Below are 11662 nucleotides of genomic sequence, written 5' to 3' on the forward strand. Positions count from 1 at the left end.
GGTAAAAAGTTAAATTTAAAAAAATCGTATTTATTTCTAGTCTACCAATTTTTTCCGAAAATTCTTTATCATAACCCTATAATTTTGCCGAAGACACCAAATCGATCAGAAAATCTCTTTTCAAAATACAGAATTTCTTCTTTTGCCATAGGAAATGCGTGGACAATGTTTCATCCGACTCAACAAATAAAAAAAAACGTGAAATCGTGTCGAACTAATAAATTAATAAATTGATAAATTGATAAATTGATAAATTGATAAATTGATAAATTGATAAATTGATAAATTGATAAATTGATAAATTGATAAATTGATAAATTGATAAATTGATAAATTGATAAATTGATAAATTGATAAATTGATAAATTGATAAATTGATAAATTGATAAATTGATAAATTGATAAATTGATAAATTGATAAATTGATAAATTGATAAATTGATAAATTGATAAATTGATAAATTGATAAATTGATAAATTGATAAATTGATAAATTGATAAATTGATAAATTGATAAATTGATAAATTGATAAATTGATAAATTGATAAATTGATAAATTGATAAATTGATAAATTGATAAATTGATAAATTGATAAATTGATAAATTGATAAATTGATAAATTGATAAATTGATAAATTGATAAATTGATAAATTGATAAATTGATAAATTGATAAATTGATAAATTGATAAATTGAACCCACTTGAATTCGATTTCAATTCATACTCTCGACAATTTCAATACCTTTTCTTCGAAAACCAACCACCTGTGGGTCTTCCAGCGAATCGAGCCTCGCCAGTCATTAAACGTGATAAGTTGCAAATTAATCTAAGCTCATTTGCCTATAAAGCCAGACACAAGTGTCCATCGACCGCGTCTTCCTTTGGCACTTGGCTCATTTGTTTCTCTTCCAGAGTACATTAAAATACCCCTGCCTGACAACTCCTTTCCGCCGGGACCAGGGGGCGTGCGAACCAGTTGACAAACGAACAAAAATGCGAATAATTGCTCTCGCAGCGATCTGAGTCATCTCCGGACGACTCCTCCAAAGTCCAAACGGTCTTATCTGCGTACGTGCCCTTCCACCGGTCACCATCGTCATCTCGGGTGGACCATAAAAATGAGCAAATGATTTGCCTCTCTCTCCGGCGTTTGTTGGCCACTCCGATCGTTTCGGAGTTGTTTTCCAATGAAGATGGGGATACAAAAGACAACAAAACCAACGAGAGAGGGAAGAGGAGAAAAAAAGAAGAGCTCCATCAAGACCGAGGTTTTAAAACGTATTATGATAATAAAACAAATGAAACAAAAACGAAGCTCGGCTAAAATGAAGCTACATTAAAAATGTAAAAAAAAAACAGAGTGTTTCTGTCAGTATAAGAAATCAACGGACAATGGTCTTTAAACTCTGTATCTCTCTTTCTCTCTCACTCCTCTCGGGAAAGGGTGAAGGGCCATCGCTCGGCAATAAAATTCCAGAAAAGAAGGCAAATTTCAGATTCATCAATTGTTTTTATATGCCCGTTCCAAGACTTTTATCGCACGCACCACGATCGGCATTTAATCGCATCTTGTCACGTTTACGATTCATCAAAATATTACAAGTGGCTGGATTTGGCGCGAAACGCGAAACTCAATCAAAGTGTGCGACGACGAAGTCGTCGGCGACGGTGATAAAACGGATTTACCTTGCTGACGTCGTCGTCATCGCAGTAACCCTGTTTTTAAAGCCCCTGTTAATGCTCTCCGGACCACAAAACTGCTAAAGACACCTTTTTATGCTGCAAATATTGTCCAGGCGAAAGCACTGTCAACTTTTAATTACCTCCACGAATTAAAAAACAAAAAAAACTTACAGTCTGTATCATTTTCCCCGCAAACGCGCAACAATAAACCGAACTTTGTACGGCATTGAAGCGATAATTAAAACGAGCCCTGCGACGACAACGAGGGGTCCAAAAACGGCCCGCAACAAAACATTTTACGATTATCATGCGGCAAGGGAAGAGAGGTCGAACATCCCCTTAACCCTCCCGCTTTAGTTTCACCAGTGATGAGATCGAATGCAAAGTGTTTCTGGAGACACCGTTTTTGCTTGCTCTCCGTGGTGACCGTCTAGGGTCGAATACTGGAATATATAATTATTTGATTGAAAATTATTGAAAATTATTGAAAATTATTGAAAATTATTGAAAATTATTGAAAATTATTGAAAATTATTGAAAATTATTGAAAATTATTGAAAATTATTGAAAATTATTGAAAATTATTGAAAATTATTGAAAATTATTGAAAATTATTGAAAATTATAAAAAAAATATTGAAAATTATTGAAAATTATTAAAAATTATTGAAAATTATTGAAAATTATTGAAAATTATTGAAAATTATTGAAAATTATTTTAACTAAAAATTATTTAATTTTTTAAATTATTGTATTTTAATAATTTTTTACCATTGAATATTTTTAAGTTATAAAATATTATTTCAAAATGATTATTTTAAAGGAAATATGAAAACATTTTTAAATCTTTGTGATTATTCAATCTATTAAATTTAATTGAAAAATATTTAAAATTCTAGCAAATGTAATAAAAAATAAAAAATGAAGACATTTTTTTTAATTTGCTTCACTTTACTTGGAGACGATGATTGAGTTGATAATTCTACTTGAACCAGATTCTCACCATCATGAAAGCCATTCATTGCCAGCCGCTTTCATTTCCATCGCGCACTAGGGACAAAGAAAGGGATTTTGAGGATGGGAAATGTTGATGTCAACTTTTTTTAAGGGATATGGGAAAATCTCTACGAGATCCCCAAATAAGTTTGAAATTAATTCTTTTTTTTAACAAAGTTAATTTTTTAAGAGTTAACTTTAACTAACTGACAAATTAACTGCATAAGATTGTACAAATTTCGTAATAGATTGAACATCATTAATTTAACTAACATTCCCACATTCACTCCACCACGGTAATCTCCACAGTCCGACCCGGCGCAAAAATTCGCTCCAAAAATTCAGCGCTCGCAGACTCAGGCGCCGCCGCCACCTTCAGCCCGAAAATGGTGACATTTTACGATTCGGTAATTTATGTAAATTTGCATACAACGGTGCTCGCGACCCTGCTCTCCACGTTAACGGCTAAACTCGCATCGCACTAAAAGCCCCGGCTGCACTCCTAAATGCTTTTTAATGAGGGTTAAAGGGCTACGATTAAGAATTTTTGCGCGTCCAACTTCTTTGAGCTCGATGGCGGTAAAAGGGAGGGGGGAACCTATTTTTTTTTTGTATTATGCCAGAATAAAATGGGTAATTTTGGAATTTGTGATTTTTAATTCATAAATTCTAAAACTCTTCAACTCTAACCTTAATGTCCTGAGGAAAAAGTAATTCAATCAACAAACAACTCCCACCTTAACTCCTTTCATCCGTATTACTCCCTTTCTGTGGATCCTTCCATTTTTTCACCCAGCTGAGCCAGTCGACCACTTTTAAAAATTGATGAGGGTAAATAATAGCCATCCAAGTTGGCCGGTTGCCGGTCCCAACCGTCAAAATGGTCCAGCCACCAACCCAGCCTCCTTTGATGATGCCTTCTCTGCAGAGTGGGCGCCGCCGGCCGCACACACAAAAAAGGATACTCACAACATAATGAAAATCGATAAAGTTGGCCGTGGAAAAACCGCCCACCCCCCGTCGCAAGGCTGCGAGCCAAAACAACCAAACAACAACAAAGTGAGTGAAAAAAAAGGTAACTGCGATCCTCGACGTTTTGACGTTAGGGGCTGGGTGGGGCAAAAAGGGACCCTCTCGGAAAAAAATGAAAATTGGATGAAGGAGAGTGCCACCGAGCCGTGGTGGAGTGCCGCAGCCAGGAGATAATCGTAAATTATTAGGGTAAATGGAAATGGATTACGAAATATGTTGAAGAGGGAAAAGGGGTGGGGTGAGTGTTGTTTTGTGCGTGTATTTGTGCGGCAATTCGCGGCGACAGACAGATGAGAAGGACTGACAGAACAACAAAATAACATCTTTTTGCGCCAGTTACAAAAACTGTCCCCTGATCAGGACTCTTGACAAACATTTGAATGTGACTTATAAACGCTTTTTAAAATTTCCAAGAAATTAAATTTTATTATATAGCTAATAAATGCTACAAATGTAAACAGTTTTCGAGCTATATTAAAAAGTTGAAGAAGATTTTTTGTCAACTTCTCCTGGAGAATAACACAACTGGAAAATAATTGCCTTTTAAAAAAAATCCTTCAAACACATATCGACGTCGTCGTGCTATCATGTCGCACCCGCCATTTTGACGTTCCGAGAAAAACGCGTTTTAATGTTTGACCTTGAATAAACAAAAACGAAAGCACGCAATGTAAACAATGACAAACACGTTTTGTTTGGCTGACCATTCTGTACATTGTCCCGAAGTTTGGTTGAAGTTGGTTGCCGGAGTCCCGAGTTATAATTCAAAATGTTTACGTTAGTCTAACTTGTACGTGCGTCAAACGCATTCTGACCTGAAATCCCTTTGCCCTTTGTCGCACTTACATCAATTTTCAGGGAGTGACAAGATAGCACGACAGGATTGAAACTTCTTTTATATGAAGAGTGACAAACATTTTCGGAGCTTTTTTGGTTTTCATTCATTATCTCAGGATTGAAATCGAATTTTGGGGATCTGTGAAGGTCAAAAGGTGAGGCAATGTGAGCTGCACAAAATGGCGTTCTTAACTCAATTTGGCCCAAAATGCACGTACGACAAGTTAGCACGACGGCGACGATATGCGAACGTCACCCACATGAAAAATGAAACAGAGTTTGCTCGCATTCGTGTGCGTGTGTGCACACTTTTTTTTTATTTCCTGAGGACAACATTTTTATGATGTATTGGGAGCAGATGGAAATATGAATGATTGACTGGCGAGCGAGCCGAACCAGCTCGCACAACACGATAAGAATCGACCAACAACCCATGAGAGGAAGAGAGGGAAAAGCGAAATGGGAAATGAGCGGGACAGGATCTTAATTAACAATTTAAATGGCATTTAGCGACTTTGTAGGACGGATGTAGTTAGATGGGGTGGGGAGTGGGGGCAAAATTTGGACAACATCAGTTTGGATGAAATAAAAAACGCATGGGCACCTGTCGCCCAGTTGACCCTTCGGTTCATTTATCTCGCGATTGGACACGGTTCCATGTTGTTTATTTAGCTTAGTTTTGACGTCATTTGAGGCGGAGTTTTATCTGTGTCACGATGAATAAGCTACGCGAAAATGAAATTTGTTCGACGGTGGAAGCGTTTAATTAACGAATGATATTTTTTCTAAATTTTGATTTTATACCACAATTTCAATGCTGGAAGTTGCAATTTTTAGCGCTAATTATTAATATTCGAAATTTGTATTTGTAATTTAAAATAAGAAGCAGTTTTAGCTGCTCAATACATATTTTTTCCTAGCTTTTAATCGAATCATTTAGGAAAGCGTAAAATAATTTAGGTATTTGTTTCAATCAAAAGTCAGAAAAGCTTTGTTAATATCCGTACACATTTCTGACAACTCAAAATTCAAATTTTGTCAAAAACCGGATGCCAGGATATCTAATTACTAAATTGGTTAAATCGGCTCATATCTGAGGTGAAGACTCATTAAGTGTATCTCTTGTGCAATGGAAAACCCGTTTTCAAAAAGGTGATTTCATGGAAAGTGTCTGGAATCGCTTAGAGCAGGGGTGACTAAAGTATGGACCGCGGGCAATTTTTTTGTGGCCCGCGGACTCTTTTTGAATGATCATGTTAAATGACCCTGTGATCCATCTGTAAAGTGATTTTGTTATTCTTAAAAAATAAGGTAAAGTTTATGTTTTTTAGTTTAGTGAAAATAATTTGTTGAAAATCTATCTTATTGAATCATTTTCACAAGCTTGAAAATGATTGGAAATATTAAATTTTGTGAAAGCATTTTTAAATGGGTTGTAAAATTTCCAAATAAGACTAAAGTAAAGCACTGCAAAAATATATGTATTCCATATTGATTCAAAAGTCATAGCGCACAAATTTATTTAAGCGGACCAAAATTTATAGATTTTTTTCGATTGGATGAATAATTGTTCAAAAATCCTATTGCAATGATTTATCAAATAGTTGCACTTAATTTTAAAAAATAATTGAAGGCATTTTTAAAAGTAAGTGTCACCTTTAGTGCGTCCATCCCGGGAAATCCCGGGACAAAAATCCCGGGATTTTTACAAAACCGGGAATTCCCGAATCCCGGGAATTTTCATAAATTGTCCCGGGAATTCCCGAAATTGAAAAAAAAAACAATTTTGGTCTGGAAATTCAGATTTGGTTTCAGAAATTGATGAACAGTTGAATCGATACGAATCGATACGAATTTTAAAGTACTTAAATTTGTATTCGGCATATATCAGCTTGAATTTGGCTTATTAGGGAAAATTGTTTAAATTTTAGTTCACAGAGCCGTAAAATGCCTGGTGCTTCAAATATTTTCTATTAAATTTTATGTTTTTTTAATAGACTGGGTATTATGTTTTTATTTAGGATTTGAAATTTGAAAAAAAATAATATTCATTTATTTCTCATCAAACACTGGAATCTAGGGCAAATTACGACAAATATAACGAATTAAGACAGCTATTTATGTCAATTTTTTGCATCGTGTATTGAAGAACTTCGGTTAAAACAGGAACAGAACAAAACAATTAGTACACGGATTTACAAACTTATTGCTTTGAATTCTCCTGTACCTTTTCAGCCTGTAGTCCTGATTTTACCCCAGTTGGAGGTAGTAACTTAAAGATAATTAGTAAAATACAAGCCTTGCCCGACAAACTTCGTTCTGCCTTTTTTCGTTTGTTGACGTTTTTAAATTTTTTGCTTATTCAGCCTCCTGTGATCAAAATTTGATTTTACGTAACTTTCTCCATACAATTTGCCGATGCTCCAGAATCGGTTCCAGAGTGGCCAAAGTGTCAATTAGTTAGCGTATAAACCTTCCTTGGGCTTATACGAACCCAACGCAACAAAGAGCACCTTTATCCAACGCTCCGTATTGAACTGATTCGCGTTCGAACAAAACCGTCGAAATTTTTTATAAATATAGATGTTTTATATAAAATAACACATAAAAAACATAAAACATATGATATACAAAAGCAAGTAGGACCTTTTTTTACAAAAAAAAAACTCTGGTTTTGTTGTCTCCTCTCGATTTTAAAATTTTTTTCCAGCTTTTATAGTTACGGCATATAAAAAATATATTAAAGAAATATATTTATGAAACACTTATTTAATTTGAATCACATTGAAATTTATATTTGTAGTTTTTTTTTTAATCCAAAGCACAACAAAGAAAAAAAAAACGTTTTTAATTACTCTTAAGACCGGTACAATTTTTTTTTTAAGGTTGACCCGAAAAATCTGGGGGCAAAAAATATTTATCAAAAAATTTCAGAATTTCTATGGAATTTTATTTAATTTCGATTTAAAAAGCATTTCCCTGCGTTTTAAATCGTTTTTAGCATGTTTGGATTGATTCTAAAATCTTTGGATTTTTGATGATAAGTACAGCAAAGATTTTTTTGCATTTTTTTGTTTTCGTCAAATCTTAATATTTTGAAAACTAATGATTGCAAAACAAGTGACCTAGTGTAAAATGCATTTTAAATCACGTTTTGCATTCAAATGTTAGGACAATGGCTTGTTATTGAAATTTTTATATTTTTTTTTTATTTTTTTGCGCACTCCTCGACCCTGGCCAGAGCCGAGGGACAAAAACTTTGAAAAATATTTGCATCGGCCTAAGTTATTTAAAAACTGTCGTCCTTGTTTAGATTGAAGTGTAGATTGTCAACAATTTTATTATTGAGCTAATTCTATGATTTCAAGCTTGAAAACATATCAAATATTATGAAAACATAGATTTTATGACTGCTTCATAAATTTCCCGGGATCCCGGGAATTCCCGGGATTTCAAAAATATTTTTCCCGTTTCCCGGGAAATTCAAAACCCGGGAAAATTGGACGCCCTAGTCACCTTTTTTTAAATTAAAAAATTCGACTGCGAGTAATCTTTTTCATTTTCAGTATATTTGTGAAATAACGATTGTCTTCAGCCACAAATTGCCCAAAACACTTCTCGACCTTGATCAGACCATGGTATCTAAATTCTTACAAATATATTGCATAACCTCTTTTCAATATTTGTTGAGGCATGAAATTGCTATACATAGCTTACAAAAAATATTGTTTTGCACATGTTTAGATTTTGTTTATTTTAATAAATTTGAACCAATTGATTGGAAGCTTTTTGAAACAAAAGCAGTGGAAAATAGAATTTTTGGTTTCTAATATTTAAATGACGAAAATTATATCTGCACTTTGAAAAAAATCATTTATTTTTTTCAAATAAACAATTTTACACATTAAGCTAATGTGATCTTATTTGGCCCGCCATTCAAAAACTTTGGGCACCCCTGGCTTACGTGGACAGTTTCGCTAGATTCAGCCAATGTTTTAAGCAGGATCGTAAAAATTAGCAGAGCTGAAAGCTAACACAAAAGAAATCATCATTATTTCCAAAAACTTGTTGAAATCCGTAAATTTATTAACTCTGAAATGATTATGACAACAGTAATTTCTGCAGCTACCACTTACGGCAGAATTTTTGCCAAAACAACAGAAAATTACGCTAAAACAGCTAAATCTTTCGATTGATTTATGATGTCAGATATTTGTGGCAGTAAGGCCGTTGAAAATTTGTAAAGGTACTTGTACTCATGAGCACTGTTTAAATTGAATTTTTATAAGTTCAAATCAAACTATATGTGGCTATATCTCGAAAACGCCGCACTTAATCAAGAATACTGTAATAGTAGTTTATGCAACAAGTTGCAAAAAGAGGATTTTTTCAGCACGAGTCGTACATTTATCCAACGAGGTTCACCGAGTTGGATAAATACGACGAGTGCTGAAAAAATCAAGTTTTGCAACGAGTTCCATACAACATTTTTTGCAATTCCGAAAAACACCCATTGAGTGAAATTTTAAGTCAAATTGTCATGTATTTGTCAATAAATCGTTTAAATCAAAACAATGTTGAAAAGTGTTACTTTTCGAAACAAGTGCTGAAAAGTTCAACTTTTCAGCACCCATTTTAGTGCTGAAAAGTAGAACTTTTCAGCATTTATTTTGAAAAGTGTTGCTATTCGATTCTGTTATTTTTGGTACAGAAAAGTAGGCTATTTCGTCGTTCAAGAATGACAGGAAAAGTAAGTAGTTTCACGACGGAATTGCAAAAAGATCTTTTTGATTGCAAATTTGAATTTTCATGAAATTTTCATGGACAGCTGCCAAAATTATATGGAGCCTTATATGGGTAAACCATAGGGAAGGCCCTCATAAAGCTTTAGCAATCAAAATCCACTTTTTCGAGTACCTTTTTAACAGTCTGGACAATTCCAATAAGATTGTAACAGAAAAATCAAGCATCGAGCTTAAAATATGTATCATGACAGGTTTTCTTACAAAAACCAATCTTTTTACAATCTTCCGGACTCAAGCCGAAATCATTTCTTGTAGCATAATTTTTGTAGTACTTGACTAAGCTTTTAAGTTTTACATAGGGACTAATGGGACCAAGACGGATCGAATGAGCGCCGAGGTAATCGACTACGTATATGTACGTAATATTTACATCCCTTCAAACACACGCATAGACATTTGTTCAGAATTTTATTCTGAGTCGATATGTATAGAAAAGTGGATCAGTTCCTTGGCATTTTTTTTATTTTCCAACAATTTATTTTGGAAGCTTTAAAAAATACTTAGATAAGTTTTAAGTGAGCTTTTGAAAAAAAAATAACTGTTTCTACTGAATTTTAAATAAGTGCCAAAAAGAATGATACATTTTTAAAACCATTTTAATCATTGCTCCAAACGTTTCATCATTCGAACGTTTCTACAGCCAAGTTGCACAATCCATCCCAGTCAGATTAATCTTGTTCAAATCCAAAACAAAGTAGCAAACATTCGAAAAAACACAATGTCAAACTGCAAACCAGCCCAGTGGTGGTGGTGCCGCCGCCGCCCCAACCTTCAAATCCCATTCAAATCGTTATCAGCTCAGAATGTTTGAAACAATATAATTCCAGCCCAGCCCAGCCAGATTGACTGCTGCATTCTATTCTGCTCTGATTAGGCGAAGGTAGGAACATGTGAGAGTAGCTAACCTCACCGAAGGTCAGTCAAACATTGTTGTTTCTTGATTTCGCTTTGACTAAATCTCATCAATGTTTGGCTTTGTTTATCCATCATTAGAATTGCGCCATTAAGGCATGTTTTACGCCTCGTTTCGGCATGTTTACCAGTGATTTATGTCACTCAAACAAACCGCGCCAAGATCCCACTTAAATCAACCTAGCGATGAGATGAAGAGACAATAAAAATGATGCTAAATAAAAAAGAGAATGCCGCACCCACCACTTGTTGTTGTTGTTGCGTTGTCTGCCGCACTCCACGGCCTACCGCGATCCAGCTCCCGGTAGCAAGCTCTGTTTTTCGTCGTTTTTCACGTGCTTCACCGCGCCGCAACCGACCTCCGTCGTCGTCGTCGTCGTCGCCTACTGCTTCTGGGGTTCTGTTTCCTCTCTGAACACTGAACTAACGCTGCTTGCTGCTTCAGAACCAATTATCATAACAATTCATTTTCTTCTTCCTTACCGAACTCACCGCCAAACCACACCGAGCAGCAACAACAAAAAGAAACTCCCACACAGGCAGGCGGAAAACCGCAGCCAGACACCTTTTGATCTCTTAATCTAAAACGCTGCCTTCGGGGCGGCTCGTTTGTGTCTTCCTCAATCACGGAAAATGCTCCCGGGTTTTTCTTTTTTTTTCACTTTGATGAAAATTTATTTATACACCGAACCTGGCTTTTGTTTTCCCACTCGGAAGAGTACACGCTCTCAAGTCGATGAAAAACACATGTATCGGTCACTTTTAATATTTTTTTATTATTTTTAGTTGTATTGTAGTTATTCTTTTCAATAGAAAATACACTCAGAAATCAATTTTCTTCTGCGAGGAAAAACAACACAATAATACATCTATTGCACTTTTGCACACACTGCTGCGCTGCCGAATCCAAAACGGCAACTAACACGGTCGTGCTGGAAGCATCACCCACAGCATCGTCTGTCCGGTTATCTGTTTCCGACGTGTGTCGTCGTCGTCCCACTCCTCGCACTGTCCGCACTGGTCGACCGCTCTCGTCGATATAAGCAGCAGCAGCAACAGCATCCACAAAAACGACGACCACGAAAGAATGGAAAACCCGTCGCGAAAATCTCACCTGCCGCGAGAGAGCGCGCAGTTCTCTCCCGAGAGAGAGCAGTCACAATGGTCCTCATTGATAGTACAGCAGGAAACAATCGCGCGTAGCATGCCATGCCGCTTTTCTCTCTCGAAAATTTGTGAGAGAGAGAGAGCGCGCGTCGCAGCAACAGCCGCGATTTTCCCACGAAAATCACACACACGAACACAAACAATGCTCGCCTACTACGGTGGAGACAGAGTGTGTGAGCGAGAGAGAGCGCGCCTCGTGGATTTGTTTGTTCGAGCGTGACAACCGTA

The 11662-nt window shown here is 35.7% G+C and overlaps 1 protein-coding gene across 1 annotated transcript in view; it reads right to left on the bottom strand.

Annotated features, from left to right (window-relative positions):
- The window catches only part of LOC6047484, a 94205-nt gene extending 82889 nt beyond the window's left edge, over positions 1 to 11316 (bottom strand). The window contains exon 1 of the mRNA XM_038252657.1: positions 10511 to 11316. The gene's annotated coding sequence lies outside the window, so the exon portion shown is untranslated. The remainder of the gene's footprint in view (positions 1 to 10510) is intronic.
- Positions 11317 to 11662: the final 346 nt, after the last annotated feature.

Source organism: Culex quinquefasciatus, chromosome 2 (genome assembly GCF_015732765.1).
Source record: "Culex quinquefasciatus strain JHB chromosome 2, VPISU_Cqui_1.0_pri_paternal, whole genome shotgun sequence".
Classification (NCBI taxonomy): domain Eukaryota; kingdom Metazoa; phylum Arthropoda; class Insecta; order Diptera; family Culicidae; genus Culex; species Culex quinquefasciatus.